Here is a 27,280-nt window from a genome sequence, read left to right on the forward strand (position 1 = left end):
TCAAGCATAAGTTGATAGCATTTCCTGGGCCTTGGCTTCTGGGCACCTTAACTGGGACTCTCCACCAGACTATGAACTGCCTTCAGACCAACTCCTCTGAAGTACTCAAACCTACCAATGAATGAAAATCAAAACAAAAGGGCCTCTTGAAAGGGCCTCTAGTACAAACCTCACCAAGACATACTAACCATAGCCATGTTCAAGTCTTCTCCAGGCTAGCTTCGGGATGTTTAAATGCATTTCTGTGAAAGGAGAGGAATTTCTACGAATTGCCTGGGGTCTGAGATGGGTAGTACATCGACTCATTGTCTGCTGGGATGGCTTTTTGGGAATTCATTTGGCTTCAGAAAACAGGGCCTTGAGGGTGTAGGATGAACACTTTGGAGAACCATGGGTAAGCTACCCCTAGTGTGCCAGACCACTGGGACCATGCAACTGAGTGAGATTGTAGAGAGCTCATGAGCTCCTGAGATGGTGGCAGAAGCACCTCAAAATGGAGATGGGCACAGAAAGAGACAGTTAGAGAAATCCTGAAAAGGGTTTTTGTTTGTTTGTTTTGACTTCCGCCAGTCCTTGGGAACCATAGGATTATAACAGTGCAGGTCTTGAGGAAAATCCATGCTGGGATTTGGAAGACCTGTGTGATTTTAGACAAGTCACGTACTCTTCCTGGGCATTCACCTCCTCCTCTATAAAATGAAGAGGCTGGACTCGATGTCTTTTCCATTCTAATATGTTTTGATTTCATGAAGCAAGTAAGTCTTAGTTAAGCAGTTAGAAAGATCCTTGGCTCACACAAAGTAACCCCATCTAGAAGGAAATTGCCTGAAATCTGTTTCAGGACTTGTGTAGGGATTTACCACAACAATTAGTGATGGCCTTTGTTGGCTGCCAACTGTCTGAAGAGTCCTAGACCACATGCTGGCGTTGTCCTAAGCTGGACAAGTCAGGAAAGAGCTGCAGAGGCAAAGGAGGGACACTGTGGGAGAAAAGTGATTCAGAAATGAGACCGTTCTCTCCATCCAATTCTCAGTCCCCAAACTGGGCTCCTATTGTGGAAACTAAACCTTTGAACAGTGTTCCATGTGTTTATTCTACTTGTATCAAAGAAGCTTTCATCTCCCTAGAGCAAATTATTAACACATTCCACCAAAGATGGGAGGGTGGAGGCCTGGCCTTGGGGGGGAAAAAAATCACATCATAATAAAAAGCTGCCCGAAACATGAACTTAAGAAAAACCAACATAAAAGCCCCCACTTTTAATGACAGTGGTTGGCCAGATGCCAAGGTCCTTGTGCCCAGAGAAGCATGGCTGGCTGATTCCTTGTCCGTAGGCTGACCCTTCTGTGCCCAGGAATTTTCCATGCGATGGCCAGTGGTGTGGGAGGTGGGGCCTTTGCAGGTTCAACAGGTTGAGGCACTCACAGCCAGCTGCCTTCGACCTTAGCTGGAGGCCAGATTTTGTTGGCTGAGTGAACAGTGACTCTCAGTTCCAGGCAGTATATCTTTGCTTCTTGAGATTGTTTGGTTGGGAAGTGGGGAGAGAAAAATAAAGAGACAAACAAAAAACACACAAAAACACCAACAACTTTCAGGTACATCCAAGAGGAGAAAGGATTTAAAATAAGAAGAGCAATGTTATGGCTTCACTAACAATTATTCCCCAAGGCAAAAGGCTGTGGGGAACAGTTCCTAGACAGAGATAATGGCATTCTCTTCTGCAAGTTCCCTGATTTACAGGAGCCATTTGGTCCTCAGGCTCCTCCATTGAGATAGAGCTGAACTTTATTTGGCAAAGGGCCTAGTGTGAAAGAGAATACAGGGAATTATTTATTGCTGTTGAAAACCAGACCCCAGGGTCTGACTTTGTTTTTGTTTGCCTTTAAAAAAAAAATATTTCCTAGTAATACCAAGATATATGATATCACAAATCTCATGTTCATCAACTATGACAACCAAGATTCATGAACAGCCATGGACATGTTGTCTGATATTAACATCAGTTTCCCCTATTGGGGAAAGAATTGAGAAGAGGGACTTGAAATACTTCATCCAGCTAAATTCAGCCCTAGGTAAGAGCAGTCTAGGATTTGGACACTTGGCTTTACCATATGAAATTGAACATGTGTGTGTGAGGTGAGGAGGAACTGACAATACTAATGAAGATGGATGAATATCCTTTATAATGACCCAAACCTCTCCTAAAACAAGAAAGGCTATCAAAAAATCCCAGCATTTCTTAGCCAAACTATGGAATGAGCCTAGATGTCCATCAACAGATGAATGGATAAAAAAGATGTGGCATATATATACAATGGAATATTATGCAGCCACCGAAAATCTGAAATATTGCCATTTGCAACGACATGGATGAAATTAGAGGGTATTATGCTAAGCGAGATAAGTCAATCAGAGGAAGACAATTATCCTATAATCTCACTGATATGAGGAAATTGAAAAACAAGATAGAGGATCATTGGGGAAGGGAGGGAAAAGTGAAACAAGACAAACAAGAGAGGGAGACAAATCACAAGAGACTCTATCTCAGGAAACAAACTGAGGGTTGCTAGAGAGAAAGGTGGCTGGATGATGGACATTGGGAGAGTATGTGCTATGGTGAGCACTGTGAACTGTGTAAGACTGATGAATCACAGACCTATACCCCTGAAAATAATAATACATTTTATGTTAATAAAAAAAATCCCACTATTTCACCTATAACACATGGATTTTTCAACTTTGGCTAATCATAATAAGTACCATTTGCTTAGCATTTGACTACTTCAGAATGCCTCTTACAACAACATCTGTGTTATTCCTATGATTATTTGCAATTAACGTATTCAGAAACTGAACATAATTTGCCCAAGTTTCCACCACCACTGTCATTACTCTACACCCGAGGTTCTCAAGAAGGGACTCGTCTCCACCACCTTCCCTGCCCTGGGGATGGGGGAGGGATTTTGGTGATATCTGGAGACATCTTTGGTTGTTGATGAAGGCAGAAAGAACCATTGACAACGAGTGGGTGGAGGTAAGGGATATTATTCAACATCCTGGAATGTACAAGATAGTCCCCTGCATTATAAAGAACCAGCCACCCCAAAATGTTAATAGCACTGAAATTGAGAAAACCTACTCTACATACTCACATTTTAAATTTCCTTTTTGACTTCAGTGACCATTTCTATACTGACAATTGTCAAATTCATTATTTTTATTATTTCTCCAACTACAAACTCTTATTGCTAATTTCTAACAGAGGTCTCTACCTGGTTGTTATATGGGAGCCTTAAATACAGCATGGCAGAAATAGATCTCCACCTTATATATTCTGACTTCAACCACAGGCCCTACCATCTAGGGTTTCTCAAGTTAAAACCACGATTGCCATTCTTGACCTTTTTCCTTCCTCTTCTTTTCCTCACTGACCCCAATCCAATCATTTGACAAGCCGTTTAAATACACCTGGGAAACATCTATTGCAATGGCCTTTCCTTTCTTTCCCACTGACATCATTTTAGCATTAGTCCTCATCATCTTAGAATAAATTGTTGCTTTAATTTGGCAAATCATATCAGGTACTACTCTCAGCACCCATGAGATCTTATTATCTTCTCGTTTTGCAGATGAAGGAAAAAGGTGAAGACATTAAGGCTACTCAATGAAGAGGCCAGGGGTTGACCTCAGGCCAGACTCTGTGCCATCAACCGCTATACTCTGCTGCCTCCTGATTCATCATCTTGGACTTGACTCCATCTTTTTCCAAATGAATCAAGTGTTCCAATTACTCTGAAGATCTCCTTCCTCTTGGAACTTCCTAGAGCTTGCACATTCTGTGTCATTGAACATGCTATTTCCACCCCCTGCCTCCAACCTGGAATACCCTTTCTTCCTTCCTTCTAGCTAGCTCCTACACATACTCCAAGGCCCAGCTCAGATAAAAGCTCTTTCAAAGCCACATATCATGTTTAATCCATATATCTAATCTCTAGCACAGTATCTGTTTCATAACAAGTACCAAATACTTACAAAATAAAAGTACTTTCTCTTTCTACTACTTCCAAAGCTACCTTGCAAATATTTTCTAGTGAAAGCAGCTCCATCAGTATCCCATCCATCCCTCCAGGCAACTGATTAGAAGCTGCATATGTATATACCAAGGCATATACAAAAGTGAGCTTCTTTAGAATATACTGACAATATAAGTTAAATGTATATATTTTATTGACTATATGAATTCAAAGAGGTAGCACCAAATGTTCTGGGAGCACTAACCACTAAGGTTTGTTTATGACCCCAAATATCTGCTACAGTTTGAAAATAAATCTCTTCTCTTTGGCCTGGTAAAACAAAAAATGTGTTATGACAGAGTGATTTGTTTCAAATAATTCATTTCAGAGTAAAGAAGAAATTCAGAAGATGTTTACATTGGAAACTTCTACCCCAAGTTCACGTTATTTTAACATCATTCCTCTCCCACTCCCCTGTCCCCTGATACCATAATGGCTGAAGTAAAGACACAATATGGTGCAAGGATTTAAGGTCATTCTAATTTCTATTTCCCTCATGACTTGAATAAGGCATACGAGAAGATAAATATTTCCTGCAAGCATCATTTTTGTCCTCAGCGAAAGAGGGAAATCCATAGTGTAGAAAAAAAAAAAAATCTTTGGCAGGACCACAAAGACTTTATGTTTAGAAACAAAACCTGTTTGTTTATCTCCTGGGTCATTAATTCTCCCAAACCATTAGCAATTGGAAGACAAGGACAAAAGCTGAAGATAAACAAAAAATGTTCAGAACAAGGGGAATGGAGATTTGCACACCAATCAAACTGATTATACTACGAACAAAACTCTGTTCAGAGCCTGTGAGGGTTCAAATGATTGCTGGCCCCTGCTCCTCAGAAGATGAGGTAAGGTGCAAAAAAGGTCATTCTTTCCTGTACCTTTTAGAAATATGAAATTCAAATCCTGCATTTTCTTTGTTAATGTGACATTTTCTACCTCTTGCCTCACCAAATAGGGTAACTGTTCAGGAAGAACACCTTTTTATAGGATAGTTCCAGTATCCTGTCCCCAGAGGGTCTTGGTTTTGTCTCTGAAAACTTATTAAGTTAAGGTGGAATTATATGCATTAGCATTCCTTTTGAAGGGTCCTGAGGTATGGTCCTATGGTATTAATCCCAAACACAGTAGATACATGAGCAAAAATTGCAAACTAAATCTGTACTGAGGGAAGTGAAAAGACCTATTCCTTTGTTAGGTATATACCCAATCAGTCCTGCGGCAGTGCCAGCTCTATATCATGGTGTTTTCTTTTCTCTTCTTTTTTTTTTTTTTCATGTGTTATAGAAGGTACTTAATTTATTTTTATTTTTTTATTAAGTTCAGTTAGCCATCATGTAATTTGTGTTCAATGATTCATTAGTTGCATATAACACCCAGCACTCATCACCATGTGTGCCCTCCTTATTCCCATCACCTGGCTACCCCATTCTTCCACCCCCTTCCCTTCTGTTACCCTCAGTTTTGTTCCCAGAGTCCAGATTCTTTTTCTAAGATTTTTTTTTTTTTAATTTGTCAGAGAGAGAGAGGGAGAGAGAGCGAGCACAGGCAGACAGAATGGCAGGCAGAGGCAGAGGGAAAAGCAGGCTCCCTGCCGAGCAAGGAGCCCGATGTGGGACTCAATCCCAGGATGCTAGGATCATGACCTGAGCCGAAGGCAGCCGCCTAACCAACTGAGCCACCCAGGCGTCCCCAGAGTCCAGATTCTTTAAGTCATTTCCTATATGGCTTTGTGGGAAATCAGGAATGTTCTTCTTTGGGGCATCACTTCTCCATGTTAAAGAACAGCTAAAATGGCTGTAGAGTCTGCTCTTGGCTTTCTAAAACCAGAACATCCATTCTAACATGGTATTCATGGCTATACCCATTGCCTGGAATGCTCCCTCATACCTTTCTGCTTCTCACTTCATCTGTTCATCATTATTTAAATCTCAAATTAAAGTCACTGTATTAAGAAAAAAGTCACTGTATTTTGGTGGCCTAATAAATAAACTAGGTTATGGTTTTTGTTTAGACCAATAATTGTGAACCTTGGCTACACATAAGAATAAACCGGGGAAGCTTCTAAAAACCACTTATTACCAGGCCTCTGCTGGACCAATTAAATATGATTATCTAGGATGGATATGGATAGCCATAGTTTTAAAAATAGCCCCAGGTGATAATACGTAGATTGTGTTGAGAACTTCTGTTTTAGAGCATAAGTGTCTTTATATCTCCATAGGAGTTCTGAGCTACTTTAACTATTGGTTCACTGTAATTCTTTGTCATTATAACATATCATGAAATGGGGAATTTTGTTCACCAGGAAATTCCAATGTGAAAGAAGAACTCACTTTCCAGTTGTGTGATACCCTCCCTAGGAACAAGAGAGGGAAGCTGAGGGGTGGGATGATTCATGGATCTTCTGGCTCCTCTTCTCTAATAAAACCATAAGGGACTATTAAGTATAGGGAACAAACTAAGGGTTATTGGAGCGCAGGTAGGAGGGGGTTGGGGGAACTTGGTGATAGGCATTAAAGAGGGCACTTGATGGAATGAGCACTGAGTGTTACATGCAACTGATGAATCACTGAACTCTACCTCTGAAACTAATAACACATTATATGGTAACTAAATTGGATTTTTTAAAAAATCATTTTTAAGTTTAGTTTTGGTGCTATGTGTGTTTGAAGGTTAGTCCATGAAGAAACTGTGTCACAGGGGTATTGAGTAAATAAATGAATGAAAGAGTAAGTGAGGGAGAGAGGGAGTAATTGAGAGATACTTTTTACATCTGATTCAACCTCAAGTTTCTACATATAGGCTCTCATCACCATGACTCTTTTAACAAACCATTTTTTTCTTTCCTCACAGATTTTGGCACATGTATCTGCCTATTGAACCACTCCACTTCGAAGTTTAAAAGACATTTTAGATTTGAAGTTCAAAACTAAAAAGGATTGGAAGCTCAGTTTTGGATGGATTTATCTGGGTATTTGTCATGGACTTTCCAAATATTGATTCCCAAATCTCACTTTTGGCTTCTCAAATAAGCAAGTTCTAACATGAGCTAGGAATGCCAGCCATACAAAGAAGCTCGAGACACAGAAAAGAGGCTGGAGTGGATTTGTCTGTAGAGAAATGCAGTGTTATGTAATATGAGGTATACTTCTAGTCCAAGGACTAGCCCTCCAGACTGTCATTGGAATGTGGTCCCTCCTCGTGCTACTTCCAAGAAATATCATGTTTAAGAAATGAGCAGCAAATGTAAGCTGAGATAAGGGAATGAGACTGAGGAATGAGGGAAGGAAAATATATGCTACTCTACCTCCGTACTTCCATGCAAGAAAGAACTTGCTGTTCCTCATTTCATTAATCCAGTTAAATAGTTTTCAGAGCCTTCCAAGTGTCAGATTATGGTCTAAGCATTGGGATGCATCAGTAAAGAAACAAACAAAAATCTCTGTTCTCATTGATCAAACATTCTAATTGAGGTAGGGAGAAAACAAATGCAGCATGCAGCATGATGGAAGTACTGTGGAGGATGCACAGCAGGGCCTAGGGACAGGGGATGTAGGGGGCACTGCCATTTTAAGTTGGGTTGCCATCATAGACTGAAATGAGAAGGTGATCATTGAATAAATTCTCAAAGAAGAGAGTTATGTGGACATTTGGCATAAAGTGTAGAACCAAGGAGAACAGAAAGTGCAGAGGCCCTGAGGCAGGAGTCTTAAAAGCTCTAGAAGGTGTTTGGCTTCTACTCTGAGTGAAATAAGGGGTCCTTGGTGGGTTTTAAGTGGAGGGGTAATGTGATCTGACTCACACTGTAATGGGATCACTCTGGCTGCAAAGTAAATTATCCAAAGGGAGCAGGAGTAGAAAGACTAATGGCGAGGCTGGTGTAATATTGCAGGTAAGAGATGAAGGTAGGAGGATGAAAGTGGTCAGAAGTGTTTAGATGTGGGATACATTTTAAAGGTGGAACTGCCAGCATCAGCAGCTGGATTAGACAAAGGGTGTGTGTGAGAGAAGAGAATCAAGAATGACTTCAAGGTCTCTGGTTTGGGCACCTAAAGTGGAGAAAGCTCTGGTAAGGGCAGGCATTAGTTGGCATTAGATCCCAACCCAAGTACTTTCCAAACATCATGGGACATACAATGTGCAAAGAACTTAGAAGCGAAGTGGAGGTCTTAAAAAGGGGGATGTAACTGGGTAGCAGGACAGGCACAGAAACTGGTCCAGAGTAGAGACAACATGCCCTTTTAGGTGAATATAGGGTTAGCAGATGCCACTGTTTTTGGACCACAGAAGCCCATCAGGCAAACCACTTCAGGGAGAGCAAAGACCACATATTTTAGAGGGCTCTGAGTAAGACTTCTCCAAGTGAAGCTGTCAGCCATGTCCTGAGCTACAGTTCCCTTCCTTAAGGCTGACAGTAAAAATAAGTGCATGATAGTGAGATTCTGGGGTGGGAAGGTTGAAGACCTTTAGGTGAAACAATGGATTGGGTAGAATCTCTCCCCAAGTCAGAATTACTTGTTGTTACTGTTCCTGTTGCAGCTGTTCTAGACAATGGTACTAAAGGACCGAGTGTGGGTGTGTTCTTTCTTGAGACTGACTATAATAATGGTCCTCTTTTTAAATATTTTGGACTTCATCATCACTCCTTGCACATTAACATTCTTAAATCTTCTGTTATTGATGACCTCTAGCCAACAACAAGCCCTTTCATTTCTACAGAGTTGTTTCTTAGCTTGGGTTGGAATCCAACATAGCAGAGGCAAGGAGTAAACATGCTTCACAGGGCTAATTTTCTGTCCTTGAAATTTCCTTCAGTCTTCTCCCATGGTCTTGCTTTTCAGCTACCCCAACCTCCTGGTCAGGCACACTGCTTTGTCCTGGGTTCTTTGTTGACACAGGGTTGACAGTGAGGACACTGAGGCCTTATGGGTGAGGGAAGGTCAATGCTTTATTAAGAAAGTGTCTCCACGTGTCCTTGTCTCCTTGTGTCACCATTCCTTTTTGCAGCCCAATGACTTTCAAGGTCCAAAGCCATCAAGAGGCTTTTCTAGGAAGGAAAGCAAGCCTGTGCAAGCTCAGGATGAGCACACATAAATTTGGCATTCTTGGGATGTTCTTTTGTTACATAACAGGATCTGAGCTGAATTTGCTATAGCTCAACCCACAGTATCCTTATCTTCAAGGGTCTCAAATGAAGGCAACACAGCAACAAAGAAGAAATGCTGGTAGTGGGCTTCAAAGCCATATACTACCATCTTCTTTTTGGACCTATTGTGACAGATTCTAAGAGAAACCCAGAAACTCAAAGTGAAAGTCTAGGTTTTGGGGCGCCTGGATGGCTCAGTGGGTTGAGCCGCTGCCTTCGGCTCAGGTCATGATCTCAGGGTCCTGGGATCGAGTCCCGCGTCGGGCTCTCTGCTCAGTGGGGAGCCTGCTTCCTCCTCTCTCTCTCTGCCTGCCTCTCTGCCTACTTGTAATCTCTCTCTGTCAAATAAATAAAATCTTTAAAAAAAATTAAAAAAAAAAAAAAAAGAAAGTCTAGGTTTTGTTTTGTTTTTAAGATTTATGTACTTGAAAGAAAGAGAGAGAGCATGTATGCAGGGAGGAGCAGAGGGAGAGGATCTCAAGCAGATGCCACATTGAGCACGGAGCCCAAATTCAGGGCTGGTTCTCAGGAGCCATAAGATACAGACTAAGCTGAAATCAAGAGCTGTACACTTAACCTACTGAACCACTCAGGTGCCTCTGAAAGACTAGGTTTTTTTTTTTTTTTTTTTTTTAAAGATTTTATTTACTTATTTGTCATAGAGAGAGAAGCAAGAGCAAGCACAGGCAGACAGAGGCAGAGGGAGAAGCAGGCTCCCTGCCAAGCAAGGAGCCCAATGTGGGACTCGATCCCAGGATGCTGGGATCATGACCTGAGCCAAAGGCAGCCACTTAACCAACTGAGCCACCCAGGCGTCCCTGAAAGACTAGGTTTTTAATGAGATATGAAAGTAATAAAGATAAATAATACCAAATGAAAAACATGTAATTCTACTTAGTAAAATTCTTGAAGTTCATAAAAGGGATTACCCAGATTTAGGAACAAAGTAAAAAGAAAATGGCTTATATTAGTAAAATGATCAAATATGTAAAGGCAATTTACTATTTATAGAGGTTTCTGGGAGAGACTTCTGGATTTCTATTGTTAGAGATATATTGATATATAGATTTAATGCAATCCCAGAATAGGTAATGATCTTGAAGAAGAACAAGGTTGGAGAATTGATATTTCCCAATGTTAAAGCTTACTACAAAGCTACAATATTCAAGACAGTGTGGTATGAACATAAGGACAGATGTATAAACCAAAGGAACAGAACCAAGAGTCCAGAAACAATTACATTAATAGCACAATTTGTGTCTCCATCCATTTGTTCATAGATATTTGGGTTGTTTCTGGCTTCTGGATGTTACAAACAAGGCTTCTATGAACATTTTTGTGCAAGTTTTTGTATGAATAAGTGCTTTCATTTCTCATAAGTAAATACCTAGGAGTGGAATGACTATATCATATAGTATGTTTAACTTTTTCTTCATCATTATGGTTAAAAATACACAACATAAAATTTACCATTTTATACAACTTAGAGTGCCTGGATGGCTCAGATGGTTTAACAACTGCCTTCGGCTCAGGTCATGATCCTGGAGTCCCGGGATCGAGTCCCACATCAGGCTCCCAGCTCCAAGGGTAGTCTGCTGCTCCCTCTGACCTTCTCCCCTCTCATGCTCTCTCTCACTGTCTCTCTCTCAATGAAATAAATAAAATCTTAAAAAAAATTTTTTTACACAACTTAAAATCTAATCACTTTTAAATGCAAAGTTCAGCAGTATTAAGTACCTTCACATATTATGAAACAGATCTCCAAAACCTCATCTTGTATATCTCAAACTTTATATCCACTAGACAACTCCTATTCCCCACTCCCCTCAATCCCTGGTAACCACTGTTCCACTTTCTGTATCTATGAAATTGATTATTTTAGATAACCAAAATCATTCAGAATTTGTCTTTTTGTGACTGGCTTATCTCACTAACCATAAATCCTCTAGTTTCTTTTATAATATAGCATGTACCAGGATTCTCTTCCTTTTTAGGGCTCACTAATATTCCATTGTGTGTATAGACCACACTTTCGCTCTTCGTCTGCCCGTGGATATCTGAGTTGCTTCCACTTTTGGCTACTGTAAATAGTTCTGTGAACCAGGGTGTGAAAATATCTCTCAGTATTTTAGCTTTTTAAGAAACTGCCCAAGTGTTTTCTAGAATGGTTGAACCAAATTACATTCCAACGAACAGTTTATGACAGTTTCTGTTCTCTTACATTCTCATCAACATTTCATATTGTCAGGCTTATTAATTTTAGCTATTCTTATAAGTATGCAGTGATATTTAACTGTAGTTTTAATTTATACTTCCCTAATGACTTAGGATGTTGAACAATTTTCCATGTTTATTTCTATCTTTGTATCTTCTTTGGAAAGGTTGAGAACCTTTAGGTAAAACAATGAATTGGGTGGAAACTCTTCCCAAATCAGAGCTGCTTGTTGTTTCTATTGCTGCCACAGCTGTTCTAGACAATCCTACTAAAGGGCTGAGTGTGGGTGTGTTATCTCTTGACACTGATTGTGATAATAGTCTTCTTTCTAAAGGATTTAGACTTAGTCAAATCTTTTATGCATTTTTTCAATTGTTTATTTTCTTATTATTGAGTCTGAGCGTTCTTTACATGTTTTTGATGCAAATCCTTTAGGAGAAACATATTTTAAACATTTTCTCCCAGTCTGTATCTAGTCTGATCATTTTGTTAATTATATCTTTAAAGAGCATAGGTTTTAATTTTTATGAAGTTTAACTTGGCAGTATCTTCTTTTATTGATCAAAATCTTTGTCTAACCCAAGGTCACAAACATTTTTCTCCCATGTTTTCTTCTAGAAGTTGTGTACTCTTGTAGGTTTAAACTTTAAGTCTATGATCCATTTGAGTTAACTTGTGCATATTGTACAAACTGTGGATCAAGATTCATATTTCTGCATTTGGATATCCAATTATTCTAGGAGGTTTTGTTGAAAAAACTATACTTTCTCCATTGAATTGTCTTTGTGACCTTCTTGAAAGTCACATATGTGAGTAGGTCTGTTTCTAGAACAGTAGATCACTGTTCTACTGATCTATCTTTATGCCACACTATCTTCATAGCATAGCTTTCTAAGTCTTGAAATCAGGTAGCATTAGCCCTCCAACTTTCTTCTTTTTTCAAATTTGCTTTGGTTATTCTAGGTCCTTTGCACTTTCATACAAATTTTTGAATCAACTCATTAATTTCTACAAAGACTTCTCTTGGAATTTTGTTTAGGATTGTTTTGAGTCTATAGATCATTTTACAGAGAACTGACATCTTTACAATGCTGAGCCATCTGATTCATGAATAAGATGTATGTCTTCACTTACTTTGATCCTCTTTAATCTTTCTCCGTTTTAATTTTTATTCAGGTTTTTTTTTAAATTTTTTTTTACAGATCTTACACATCTTTTATCAGACTTATTCCTGTGCTTTCATATTTTTGGAATGGTATTTTTAAAAATTTCACTTTCCAATTATTCATTGTTAAGCTGGTCTGGTTTTTAACTTTTAGATTTATCTTATTAGATTCTCCTGTCTCTTTTCTCATAAGCAGCTCAAGGGTGCTTGCATATTTTGAGAGATTTGTTAGCCAAATCTTACTTGCACAAGCCTGAGAAAGGAAAGGTTTGCCCTGAGTTACTTCTCATCAAAGGGGTCTACCCTTTGTATAGACAGAATCCTTACTCTGTATCTTTGGATAAGGAGAAAATGTCTCTGTAGTTCTTTTCTGGAACTTCCTGATTCTCTGTCACAGCAAACAAAACCCACAGAGACAAAGGTCTTGGCACAAATGCTACCAGCTTTCTAATCACTTGGCATTGGCCACTGAAGGTCACAGAGCTTCCTGGCAGGAAGTGGGGCACAGACGGCAGGTGGTCCTGTCAGAGCAGCTGGAAGAAAACTCTATTCATGGCAGATTGTATATCACCAACTCGCTATGACAGCACCACATACCTGCCAGCCTCAGAGCAGGCTGATTAGGGGTAATTTAGGTTTTGTCTTCAAGCATAATCATTAGAGCTGTCAACAGCCTCTGTGATACTGAAACAAAGAATGTCCAGGGAATGACGGAGAAGACTCAGTGGGTGCCCAAGCAGGCATGGAAGGCTAAGAAGATATAGATTCATTTCAGCCCCAGGACAATATAGTTCAGGAATAAGAAAATGCAACCAGGTACAATGCAGTTCATGGTGCTCTGAAGATATATATGGATGAGAGCTCCGAAGTGACCTTAGGGGTCCAATAGGTGAAACTCAAGGAGAGTGTCTATTTTCTAAAAGCATCTGAACTACAGACTGTTTAAGAACAGAACAATGTTGAGGCTTAATTACTAATGTGCTTGGCACAGTGGCTGCCCACAGAAGCCCCAAGGCTTAGTACAGAGTTTTAGAGAGGACTGGATTGGTTGTGTGAAGCCTCAGATCTGTGATTACAATCCTTATTTTAAGTAGAACTGGAGGTGTTAACTTAGTGTGATTTCAGGAGCAACAGAAAGGTGTCCCATGATCTCAACCTACTATGGTTATCAATGTCCGATATTTCATGAATTCCTTTGCTTTCTTTTCAGTTACTGACATGCTAACACCTTTGGTGGGAGAGTAAGTCATTAGGCCTTACTAGTCATTTACACACCAGTGTGAATGAATTTATCAGAAAGGTTTTTTGTTTGTTTTGTTTTGTTTTTGTTTTGTTGTCTTTTTTTTTTCCTGGTCTTTGGAGAATATAGTATAAGAGAAATGAAGAAACTGGAAGTGAGTGAAGAAAAGTGAAAGAGGGAACATGGGAAGATAGAGAGGGGAAGGGAGTTGGGGGAAATTGGAGGGGGAGATGGACCATGAGAGACTATGGACTCTCAAAAACAATGTGAGGGTTTTGAAGGGGCTGGGGGTGGGAGGTCGGGTGAGCCTAGCGGTGGGTATCATAGAGGGCATGTATTGCATGGAACACTGGGTGTGGTACATAAACAATGAATTCTGGTACACTGAAAGGAAATTTAAAAAATGAAATAAAATAAATCAAAATTTAAAAAAAGAGGGCAAAGTCAGGAGAGAGACACTGACTGACTGACTAAAGACACTCCTTCAAATTTCACATGGGGCCAGCTCTGTTAAACTCATACACAAGTATCAAAGGACACTGTCAGAAAGTAAAAAGAGAAAGGGAGAAAGCGTTTGCAAATCATATATCTGATAAGGGTCTAGTATCCGAATATACAAAGAACTTCCACAAATTTGAGTTATAAATGGGTAAAAAGATGGGGTACCTGCGTGGCTCAGTCAGTTAAGCATCTGCCTTCAGCTCAGGTCATGATCCCATGGTTCTGGGACAGAACCCCATGGGCTCCCTCCTCAGCAGGGAGTCTGTTTCTTCCCTCTCCCTCTGCTGCTCCCTCTGCTGTGCATGCTCACTCTCTCTGTGTCAAATAAATAAATAAAATCTCAAAAAAAAAATTTAAATGGGCAAAAGGGCTTGAATAGACATTTCTCCAAAGAAGATAACACACGGTCAATAAGCACATGAAAAAAATGAACATTGTTACTCATAAAGAAATGCAAGTCAAAAGCACAATAAAATACCACTTTACATGCACTAGGATAGGTATAATAAAAAACACTGGAAATTAATTAGGTTTTGCTAAGCATCCAGAGAAAATGGAACCCTCACACATTGCTGGTAGGAATGTAAAACTGTACACCTGCTGTTGTTAACAGTATGGAGGTTCCTCAGAGTTCAACATAGAACTACCATATGACATGGCAATTCTACTCCTAGGTATAGACACAAAAGAAGTGAAAACAGATCTTCAAACAAAAGTTGGTACATGAGTGTTCACAGCAGCACCACAGTACTCAAAAGATCTAAACACTCCAGATGTCCATCAACTAATGAACGGATAAATATGGTATATCCATATAATACAGACAAGAAAAGGAATGAAGTACCACCAAATGTTACAATATGAACTCACCTTGAAAACATTATGGCAAGTGAAAGAAGCCAGACAAAAGGCTATGTTTTATAGAGCTGCATTTGTATGAAATATCTAGAATAGACAAGTCCATAAAGACAGAAAGCAGATTAGTGGTTGCCAGGGGCTGGTGAAGGGGGTTCCAGCGTAAAGGGGCTTGGAATTTCCTTATGAGTGATGAACATTGTGGGAGGCCATGGTAAGGCTTGAGACGAGGACCAATCCAGGCCCTGACTTATGCCTCCTTTAAAGGCAGAATAGCCGAACAAAAGGCTAAGGTCGATAAAGTCAAGTAGCACTGAGAAAGGGTCTGTGCTATGTGTTGTGCGCTCGCGTACATGACTTCCCACATGTTTGCTAGTCAGATAGAGACGATTTGGCCGGGGTCAGAAATTCTTGGCTGGTCCTTGCTGTCCTTGCACGGGCCATAGACGACACCACTGTAAGACTGTGCTGTGCTTACACAAACTATGTCTTGAGTGGCCTTGAAGTCAGTACATCTGGCGCTAGAAGGTCTGCTATTGGTGCTTGGGAAATAGATAATGGGAAAGCTTGAAAGATTTTCTGTGCATGTTGCAAACTCTTTAGTAATCAGCTAAAAATAGATACTTTCTTATGATTGTTTCTGTTAGCTATATAATGCCTCACAGCCTTGAATAAAATTGGCACTATTGGACATCCTCCTTGGTGCTCCTCCTGCTCCCATCTCTTTGTCTCTTAATTTCTTTTCACCATCCTCTTACCCTCTCGACCCTGGTCAGTTTGTCGTGCCGGCTGCAACAGAACATATTCTGGAACTAGATAGTGGTGATGGTTGCACCATATTGTGAATGTGTTAAAAGCCAGTGAACTGTACACTTTCAGATTAGATGGCGTATTTTATGAAAATGAATTTTACTACAATAAAAAAGTGAATAAGCCACATTGAAACTCCATAAACCTTTTGGCTAATTTTAGACAGAACCAATCTTTACAAGTGACCACTCATAGCGAGACGGTCCTGTGTTGTGAGTGATGTCTAGAGAACACCCCACCAACCAGGCTTCTGCAAAGCCCAGTTAAGCTGCAGAGCTTCCAAAGTGTAACTCCTTTTTATTCTACCTGCTGCCTTGACTGTCAAGCTGCAACACAGGAGTTAGAACCAGATTGAAGGAAGATGGTAAGGGAAGCAGATTTTTCAACACAAGAAATGTAAAAGTTCTGAAGTAAAGTCAGAACCTGAGACATCAAAATTTGTGATAGTTGAGGGAAGTGCCAGGAACCAGACCTCAATACAGGATAAGCAGGGAGAGTACTGTTGACCACTCCTGAAATCAACGCCTTCTTTTCTGTCATTGTCTCCTCCAAGTCCTCAGGCATTAATATATACACACACTACTTACACAGAATATATATATTTACATATATATGTACACACACACACAGTATATAATCTGAAAAGATGAGGTTTGTCCAGATATTGGAAAGGTTCAGTGGTTGATTTCTCCCCACCCTGCTTTTCTAGTCATGGTTGGGACATTTTGTTTAATTGAGAAAAACAAAATAAAATTCAGTACTGCTGAATCAGAAAGAAAGTTCATTGCAAATGCTTTGACCAAATTTGGTAATGCAGCTAGTGGTTCCATAATTTAATCTCTACCGATAAACCACAGTTAAAGGCACTGCATAAAAGGGCTGTGTTTTTTGCATGAAAACTCATTGGCTGGATCATGATGAGTCAAGGGTCAGATCGGTTTGTATGGATCTCTCTTTTTTCTCTTCCATGGCCTCAAACTGGCATCTTGAAAACAACACTAAGTGAGCTTACCATCGAGGCTAGAAGAAAATAAATTTTAGATCTTGATGATAGACTAATGACTGTCTGTCATCTTTATATGTTAAGAAAAGCATAAATTTCCAGGCAGCAAACGTTAGGTACTGAACATATTTGTGAGATGAATGATTCAGGCTGTGAAGACAGGATGAAAAATGTTGGAAGAAGATGCTGCACATTCTCCATTACAGATAAAATTATTTTCCCCCCATATCAGCCTGGTACTTTAGTCCACTTCTGCCATAAAGACATTTTGAACAGCAGTAGGGTCAATTTTAAACTTGAGATTACAAACTTAATTTGATGGAAGTTGAAAAAAAATGGCATGCAAACATTGGTTTAAATATTTATCCATGTTGGGAAAACTTCCCTTTTAAGTCAATTAAATTATCTTGGACTGCTCCATGTCTTTCTGGAGAAGAAGGTACTTAGAGGGACAACGGAGGTGCTGGATGTGAAGAAGAATGGGAGCTTTGAGACTTGGAGCTGAAGGTTAATAACAAAAGAATGCACCTGGATTTTCCCCAGAACCCACTGTTTTTAAGTGTCAGATGGAATTGGGGCTCCTTTGGCTATAAACTGTGCTTGTTTGATGAAAATAGAAATCAGTCCTTCTCCCCTCAGTGTACAATTCATTACCTATTAGGAGTGTTTCTAACTGTACAAATCTCCCTCCCCTATTCCCCGGGTTGTTCCTTAAGCCACAAAACGCTGCACCCCAGCTTGTTTGACATCTGTCCTCTCAAGTGTCGATGACGCTGGGTCCCCAGGGAGGTATGTTTTGTGGTCAAGCTCCACGGCATGCCCTGGTCCTGTTCTATTAAGGATATGAGAATTTCCTTTCTGACTACACAATTCATGATGGGACTGCAGGCATTCATTTCACTGGCTCTAGAGAAGTCAGGCGGAGTGGTAAGGCTTTTGTGGAACTCGAATCAGAAGGCGATGTAAAAATGGCCCTTAAAAAAGACCAGGAAAGCATGGGATACCAGTACACTGAGGTGTTCAAGTCCCACAGAACGAAGATGGACTGAGTGTTGAAGGACAGAGGTCAAAACAGTGCCTATACAACCAATGTCGGCTTTGTGTGACTTCAAGGACTCCTAACAGGATGCAACAAGGAAGAAATTCTTCAGTCTTTCTTGGGGTTAGAAATTGTGCCAAAGAGGATCACATTGCCTGTGGATCCCACGGACAAGATTATAGGGGAAGTCTTTGAGCAGGTTGCCTCCAGGAATTATGTGAGAAGACCCTAGGGAAGAAGAAGGAGAGAAAAGGGCATAGGTATACTGAAGAGTTCAAGAGCAGTCAGGAAGGAGTTAAGTCATTCTCAGATCACTCTCTGAAGTTCATGTCTGTACAGCAGCTGGGCTTTATGACTACTCTGGCACAGCCAGGAGGTATACTGGCACTGTCAAACAAGTGGGCCTAGAGAGGATGAAGTATGGTGCTTATAGTGCAGGCTATGGGGGCTGAGGAGTACAGCAGCCTCAGTGATGGCTACGGCTTCACCACCCATCTATTTGGAAAAGACCTCAGTTACTACCTCTTGGACATGTATGACCACAGATAATGGAGACAGCGGCTTCTCTGTACAGAGTACTACTGGACACTGTGTCCACATGAGAGGGCTGCCACAAAAAGCCACAGAAAACAACATTTACAACTTCTTCTCTCCATTCAACCCTGAATTGAGAGAAGGTCTATATTGAGATTAGCCCTGTTGGAAGAATGACAGGTAAAGCTGATGTTGAGTTTGCCACTCCCAAAGAAGCTGTGTGTGGCAGCTATATCCAAAAACTGGGTCAACATGCAACACAGATATGTTGACCTTTTCCTGAATTCCACAACTGGGGCCAGCAATGGGGAATACAGCAGCCAGATGATGTAAGGCATGGGGGTGTTGGCCCAGTCCACTTACAGAGGCCTGGAGGGGTAGTTTGTGAGTTGCTGTTATGGGGCTGGCTGTGGTAATCAGAACAGCATGGGTGGATATGAGTAGTTTTATAGGAGCATTTGAATTATTACGATCAAATTTTCATAAGCAGCCAACAAGCAGTGAAAAGTAATTATTACTCTAGAGGAAGAAGCTGTGGGACCCATTTTGCACCATAAGTTTGTGAAATCTTATTTAAAAATTAGCTCTTTGGTGTTTTCCCATGGAAATGTTCTTCTGATGCTGAGTAAACTAAAACTATTTTCAGCTTTGCTCAATTAACATTTTGGTAGTGTACTTCAGAGTGATGTTATCTGATTTAAAGTAGTTTTAAATAAATTAAATGGATCTTTTATGCCACATCACCATGAATACATTGGGAAGATGTGCTTTTTTTTTTTTTTTTTTTTTTTTTAAACTCAAGGTCCTAGATCCCTAATTCAAAGAGGAACATTTCTCATGTTTGTTCATTTTAGTTTATTTTCACTATAAATCTTTTAGTTAAGCTTAAGCTTTTAAAAAATAAGTTAGTTTTGAAAACTGAGATGCATTACTGATACTGTAGGAATTAGTGAGGCCTTGACTTAAAACTTTCTTTGTTAAAGAGATTTTCCTTAACAAATGGTGTTGGAAAAACTGGACAGCCATACACAGAAGAATGAAAGTGGACCACTTTCCTATACCATACACAAATGGATTCAAGACCTAAATGTAAGACAGGAATCCATCAAAATCCTAGAGGAGAACACAGGCAACAATCTCTTTGACCTTGGTCATAACAACTTTTTGCTGGACATGTCTCCAGAGACAAGGGAAACAAAAAGGCAAAAATGAACTATTGGTACTTCATCAAGATGGAAAGTTTTTGCACAGCAAAAGAAATAGTAAAAAAAACTAAAAGGTAACCTATGGAACAGAAGAATATATTTGCAAATGCCTTATCAGATAAAGGGCTACTATCTAAAATCTATAAAGAACTTAACAAAATCAATACGCAAACAACAAAAACCCAGTCAAGAAATGGACAGAAGACATGAACAGACATTTCTCCAAAGGAGACATACAAATGGTAGCAGACACATGACACATGCTCCACATCACTCAGCATCAGGGAAATACAAACAAGACCACAGTGAGATACCACTTCACACTGGTGAGAAGGGCTAAAATTAACAAGTCAAGAAACAACAGATGTTGGCAAGGATGTAGAGAAAGGGGAACCCTCCCACACTGTTGGTGGGAATGCAAGCTGGAAAATAGCATGGAAGTTCCTCAAAAAGTTGCAAATAGAGCTACCCTATGACTACTAGATATTTACCCAGATAGATATCACACTCCTAGATATTTACCCAAAAGATACAAACATAGTGATTTGAAGGGACACATGCACCCCTTTCCATTAAAGCTGTGGCAAGTTTTTTTTATTTCTGGGCCCAGTAGATAGTTCTGGTTCTACAATTACCTGAACTTTAATTTTCTCAACAATCAAGCAGGCTTCAAAGGTATTCTTCCTTCTCAATTCTGTGATTTTTAACATTTGCAAAAGTGAAAAATGCAGCATGATTGTGAATTATTTCCAAAAATGGGAATCACTTTTGTCAAATAAGTTCTAAACCAGGGAACTTGGCAAGAGGACTTCTGGGTGTATCCAGCCTATCTAGCAACACAAATGAAGAATCTAAGGCTGCGGCTTCTTTGCAAAGAAGGTTAAGCCCAGTCAAAAGACAAGAAAGTTCTTTAGGTCTTTCTAAACTTTTTCACAGATAATATACATAGGACAACTCATTGTGAAGTTAAATTTGTATAAATGAATCTCAAATTTCAATGAAATCTCAAAGTACGTTCCTTAAGATCACATTTCTTTGCTTGTTGATTTGATGGTCAACAAGAAAACTCAACAAATCCTAGGAAAACCTTTGCATTCAGCCACAAAAAGTCTAATTTAAAATGATGCACATTCAAAAGTAAAGCAAATAAAACTAAACAAAACATTAAAGGATCACATGTGATGATTTCAGAGAAGACTAGATATGGAATCCATAAAGACATTAGGCTGTGTCTTTCCCAGTCTTCCCATGCCAGGCAGGGGGACTATAGAAGTATCTTATCATCCTCGGGTGTTTACTGAATGAATGGTAGTCTGTACTGCTTATTGAATGAATGGTAGTTCTGTACTGTCTAGCAGTACAGAACACCTTAGACACTTAGTGATGTTAATGAAACCTAAAGAGTTTCTTAGGTGAGAAAACTGCTGCTATTTGGGAAGATTTGATAGTATGAGAGTTCTAATAATGTAAACACAGCTCTGGAGACTTTTTAGAATCAACTTTTTAAATGGAAGGAAAGAGTGTTTATAGGAAGCCCTCTTGAGGGGGGACACTACAGGTTAGGAAAAATGGTCTTGGATGTTCTCACCTCCAGTTGTTAGGAGTTCCTCAGCATTTACCATTCTGAAGATAACCCTAACCTTCCCTGTCAAAGTCTAATTTCAGAAAAAGATTTGACAAATTCACTTTCCCTGAATTTCAGTAATTCAGTTTACTGTGATACATGAATCTATTTTTAATATACTGTAATAACTCTTCTGTTTACTTAATAGTAAGTACTGTTTACTTAATAGTAAGTAAGTACTTAACAGTCTTAATCCTTAACCTATTTCTAACCATAGAATTAAAGACATCAGTTAGATGGAAAAAGATAATTTTGTAAAAGAAAATAATACTTTCTAGCAGAATTAGAATGTTTACTTCACCTGTCTATATTTAAGGCCCAGTAATTAATCATTTAGTAGTACTTCAGCTATGCTACATATTAAGAATAGCTAGCACAAAGCAAGGGAATGCCTGTCATCAAAACAGACAATCCCTAATGTACCAATGAATGACAGCAGCTTGTTCAGGACTTAAGCTAAACCAGGTACTCAAATTTACAATTAACAATTAACTTACAAGTGTTATAGTAGTTTCAGATGTGCAATATAATAATGCAACAGTTCTACTGGTACTTTTTAGGATAGTGTTTATAGTATTGGCGATACATTCTCCATGTTCCACATTTATGGATATATTTCCCATCTGTTTAAATTGTTTGTATCTAAGCAACTTAATACACTGTATGTATGTTTCACTTTATAATATATGTGTGTGTTAGAAGCAGATTGGCCCTTTGAATACTGCAAACTGGCCCCATTTCTGCACATATTTTCTTGCAGTGCTGTGTGCATAAACTGAGCTGCAGACTCACAAGCTGCCTGCCATATACAAGTCTGATCTCCTTGTTTTGTTTTAGATTCAAAATTCCCAACAGGAAAGTAACCATTACAGTAACCAATCTCAGAGGCTTGTTTGCTTTGCTTTATAAATTCCTAACCTTTTCCTGATGTAGCAGGAAAGTATGCAAGGCTCAGGTTAGGTCAACAACCGAGTCAAGGTTAACTGTGAGAGAGTGACATGGGAAAGAGCCCAACCAGTCAAACATTAAAACATCAATAGGCAACTTAGACCAACATTAACAGTAGCCATAGCCTCAGTACATGTGCACTTAGTATATTTTATTCATAGAATCCAAGACTCTTAATGTCTGTTTTTCCCTTTTGCAATACAGAGGGGATTTCACTGCTCTTAAGGAGCTGTAGCTTCTGCCGGGGACAATTCTGTTCTTGGGCTCTGGAACAGCTCATAAATTACATCTTCAGAATTATAGAATATAACAGTTAACAAAATGACTTCCTATTCCTGTGGGCAGCTGACATAGGAATAGCTACTTACAGAAGGGATTAAGTGTGAAACTTGCTGTAGACACAGAGCAACAGTGAACTCATGAGCTTTTTTGTTTACATTTGGAGTTTTGCTTATTTTGGCTCTATCAGTTCATACATCTGAGAAAAATGTAGCCCCTAGCTTATGTCACCAAGGTTAACTGTAGAAGAGAGAGATGAGGGCAAGCTTAGGGACCACAGTCTCTCTTGGCCATATTTCTATCTGCCAGAGCCACTCTGCTATTACAAGTCTACTCCTGTGATTGAACGAATACCTCCACATGTGGGATGAAGTCTTATGAGAACACACTTGGCTTCACTTCAATACAGATTTCCGGCTCAGAATCTGTCAGGTTAACTTAACCTCAGAGGATTCCAGTGCTCCCAAAGTAGGAAAAAATGTTTACAATCAAATAATTTGTAGAACCACTGGACTGAACAAAATGGCAAATATTTTCTTTATTGAAAAGCCATTATTAAATACGCTAGTATCCACTGTGATTCTTCAAGAGTAGATGATCATCTTCCAAAAATATCTGACCTTGGAAGACTTTTCTTTATTCAGAAGATCTCTAAAAATGTCACATTTTCCAAGGAACCAAGCCCGTCAAATTTTAATAGAAAGCTTGTTTCAGTCATTCATATTTAATCCAGCACAAATCAGAACATTGATTTTGCTGAGTTGGTTAAATTCCATGACTGATATCATTATGGACCTGATTCATAGCCTGTTCTAGTATCCTATCACACAAGGCTGTCATCAGTCTAGGAGATAAGGTGCATACATGAGCTTGTTAAAATCTAAAGCTCATAAGACAACCTCATAAGACTTAACTATTATTTGATTATTAAGAGCTTCAAGTCCCAGCAAAACTGAGGATTCATGGGAGCAAGAGAAATCTGTGGGAAAGCATAGCCATTGCCATGGCGACAAACCCCTTGAAATATTAAGAGTGGAACTCTTATTTCCTGTCTTTCCTAAAGAGCCGCTTATGAATCTGTCACCCAGGCATTTACCTAATTTTTTGTGCCACACCTCAGGGATACTATAGAGTTACTACTATAATGTTAAAAAAAAATTCTTCTACTTGAATAAAAATGACATTACTAAATCTTCAAGAGATTCTAAAATATTACAGTTACGGTTTTCTGGTATAAAGAGGTTCAAATTAGAAGAGAAAAATGGCTCAGGATGCCTCCTGATTAGACCCTGGTCTGGCAAGGCTTTTTAATGGCAGGCCTTAGAGGTGCTTCCTCTTCTGCAACCACCGGGCTGGAGGAGAAAAAAGGTAATAGAAGGAAGGAACAACTCACCAGTCTAACCAGGTCAGGCCAATTCTAGCCATAGGTCAGCTGAATCAGAACTGGCAAATTAAAGGGGCATGGTGTACATACTTTTGTCAATTTTATCAACTCAGTTATCATCCTTTGAGAGGATCCTATATCTGAGCCACCTATATCTGAAATTTAGAACTGGAAGATATTTGGTCATCATTTTTGCAAACCTATATTAGAAAGTAGAAGACTGAAGCCTAGAAAGTTTTGTGAAATGTCCTAAGAGTGGTATCTGGGGAAAAGTACAGTGTCTTTGAAAAAGCAAACATTCTATGTGTTTTTCCACTATAACAATAAACATACTTCTCTTTTCAAAATTTTTATTTATTTATTTATTTGAGAGAGAGAGAGAGAGAGAGCAAGCAGGGGAGTGGGACAGAGGAAGAGGGAGAGAGAGAATCTCAAGCATACTCCCTGCTCAGTGGGGCTGGATGTCATGGCCTAGAGATCATGACCTGAGCTGAAACCAAGAGTCAGAGGCTTAATCGACTAAGTCACCCAGGTACCTCTCTGAGAGCAGAACACAGCTATATAAATTTCCTATGGGTTTTCACAACTAAGACAAACCTAAGCAAACCTTTTGCTTGCTACAAATCATCTTACTTTAAAAATCAGAGAAGGGCTAGATGAAGGAAAAAATACGAAAAGGTATAAGGAGTAGCTTTGGCCAGAGGTGCAAACAATACAGGAGAAAGCTGGCAGTAATACTCTGATCTGTACACAGACACAATAGCTTCCTACTGAAAGCAGATGTTCTTTCCAAATGAGTGCCTCTCAGACACTTGGGTTACACAGTGATGCACCAGTCCAGAGCAATCTGTCTTCATAACAATCTTCCTCCATTGAGACTTCTGCTCCTGGTCAGGATGTAGAAGGATGCTAAAGACTATCCCTTCTTTGGTAAGAATAAAAAAGTCCCAGAGAAAATAAAAATTATATTTTTCTACAGGGCAGGGGAAGGGGGTTGCATGTAATGAAGCCGTTATGAACTTAACTCCAAGGAAAATAAGCTTTTATTAGGTAAGTAGAGAGTTGTGACAGTTTCTATATGTGAGACCACCTCATCTAAGTACAGAAAGAAATGGAGGCCAAACTTTGTAAAACAATGTATTCTAACTAGAGGGTCTGGAGTCTAGAAGAATCCCAAAGCAGGAATAGAATACTTGGACCAAGAATTCTTCTTTTTTTTTTTTTTTTTTTTTTTTTTTAAAGATTTTATTTATTTTATTTGACAGAGAGAGAGATCACAAGTAGGCAGAGAGGCAGGCAGAGACAGAGGGGGAAGCAGGCTCCCTGCCGAGCAGAGGGCCCGATGTGGGGCTCGATCCCAGGACACCGAGATCATGGCCCGAGCCGAAGGCAGCGGCTTAATCCACTGAGCCACCCAGGCGCCCCAAGAATTCTTCTTCTGATACTACCACAATCCACCATGAGGTTTGCTTAGAAAAACAGCAGTTGGGGGACTGACTGGTAAGTAGAGAGTAACTGTACAACTCTGCACGTTCTGGAGTCCTGCCAGAGTTTCATCCAAAGGTAAGCAAGCTAAAAATATCTGAAATTTCAGCTAATCCTTACCCAGCTCAACTACTGACAACATCAAATAGTAATTTGGGATGACGGAGGTGGGGTTAAACACACGTGAACTTGGTAACAGTTAAAGCTGTGAGCCAACATAAGTACATGCATATACATGTCCAAAAGCAAAATTATATCACACGTAAGAAGGTGAAACAAAACAAAACAAAAAACCAAATTACATCTAAGAAAAAAACAGTCATTAGAAACAGATTTGTAGATGACAGTTATTGGAATAGGAAGACAAGGACTTTAAAACAACTATTATAAATATATTAAATCACTAACTGAAAAGGTGATTATGTTGAATAAAAAAATGGATAAAAATAAAAACTCTAAAAAAGAACGAAGTGGGGCACCTGCGTGGCTCAGTGGGCTAAGCCTCCGCCTTCAGCTCAGGTCGTGATCCCAGGGTCCTGGGATCGAGCCCTGCATCGGGCTCTCTGCTCAGCAGGGAGTCTGCTTCCCCCACTCCCCACCTGCCTGCCTCTCTGCCTACATGTGATTTCTCTCTGTCAAATAAATAAATAAAATCTTAAAAAAAAAAAAGAACGAAATGGAATTCTAGAGCCAAAAATCTAGAATCTTTGAAGGTTAAAAATCATTGGGTGAAATTAATTCTAAAAGGGAAAGTGGTCAAAAGAAATTATTCAAAGTAAAAATGAAAGAAGAAAAAATTAAGGAAAAAAAGAGAAGGTCAATAATGTGTGGGATAACACCAAGAGTTCTACAAACAATTAGAGTCCCTATAAGAGTAGAGAAAAATAATTGAGCAAAAAGAGTATTTGAGGAAATAAGGATGAAAGTTTTTAAATTTTTGAAAATTATCCACCCACAAATTTAAGAATGGGGGTCTCTAATGGATGATGCAAAGAAAATCTCTAGTGGATGATGCAACAAAAACTTTAGCATATTATAGTCAAATATCTGAAAACTAGAGAGAAAATTTAGAAAGCAATCAGAAAAGAAAAAAAGGCATATTACATACAGGGTAATAGCAATGTAAATGATAGTTAACTTCTCATTACAAACAATGCAACTCAGAATACAATAAAATAATATCTGTAAAGTGCTAAAAAGAAGAAATAAAACAAAACCTGTCAACCCAGTATTTTATATCCATGAATATATCATTTAAACATGATGGTGAAATTGAAGGTACTTTTGAATATATGAAATCTCAGATAGCTTGTCATGGTACATTTGCACTATAAAAACATACTAATGAAAGGTCTTTAGGCCAAGAAATGATACCAAATGAAAATTCAGATCTGTAGAAAGGGGAAAAAAAGGACAGAAATGATGATTATAACAGTAAATATAAATGATGTATTTTTTTTCCTCTTTATTTGAAAGACAACTTAGAAAGTCTTTGAAAGCAAAATTTTAAAAATGCATCATGGGGTTTATAAAATATGTAGAAGTTAAATGTATGACAAGAATAATAAAAAACAGGAAGGAATAAGTGGAAGTATACTGTTGTAAATTCTTATATGCAAAGTAACATAATACTAATTCAAGGCAGACAGAGAGGCAGATATTATTTTTTTTTCCATTACCTATATAAGAAAGCTGAAGCTCAAAGAGGATCTTCTAGTTGACCAAAGTAATAAAGAGAGTTAGTGACCAAGTATAGCCTAGGAACCAGGTTTGC

At 39.1% G+C, this 27,280-nt stretch overlaps 1 protein-coding gene and 1 pseudogene across 1 annotated transcript in view; one reads left to right on the forward strand and one right to left on the reverse strand.

Annotated features, from left to right (window-relative positions):
• The window catches only part of ANKRD55 (ankyrin repeat domain 55), a 402,288-nt gene that overhangs the window by 187,651 nt on the left and 187,357 nt on the right, over nucleotides 1–27,280 (reverse strand). The window lies entirely within an intron of this gene.
• On the forward strand, nucleotides 17,776–19,104 carry LOC131832248 (heterogeneous nuclear ribonucleoprotein F-like; annotated as a pseudogene).

This window comes from Mustela lutreola, chromosome 5 (assembly GCF_030435805.1).
Source record: "Mustela lutreola isolate mMusLut2 chromosome 5, mMusLut2.pri, whole genome shotgun sequence".
NCBI classification, from domain to species: Eukaryota; Metazoa; Chordata; class Mammalia; order Carnivora; family Mustelidae; genus Mustela; species Mustela lutreola.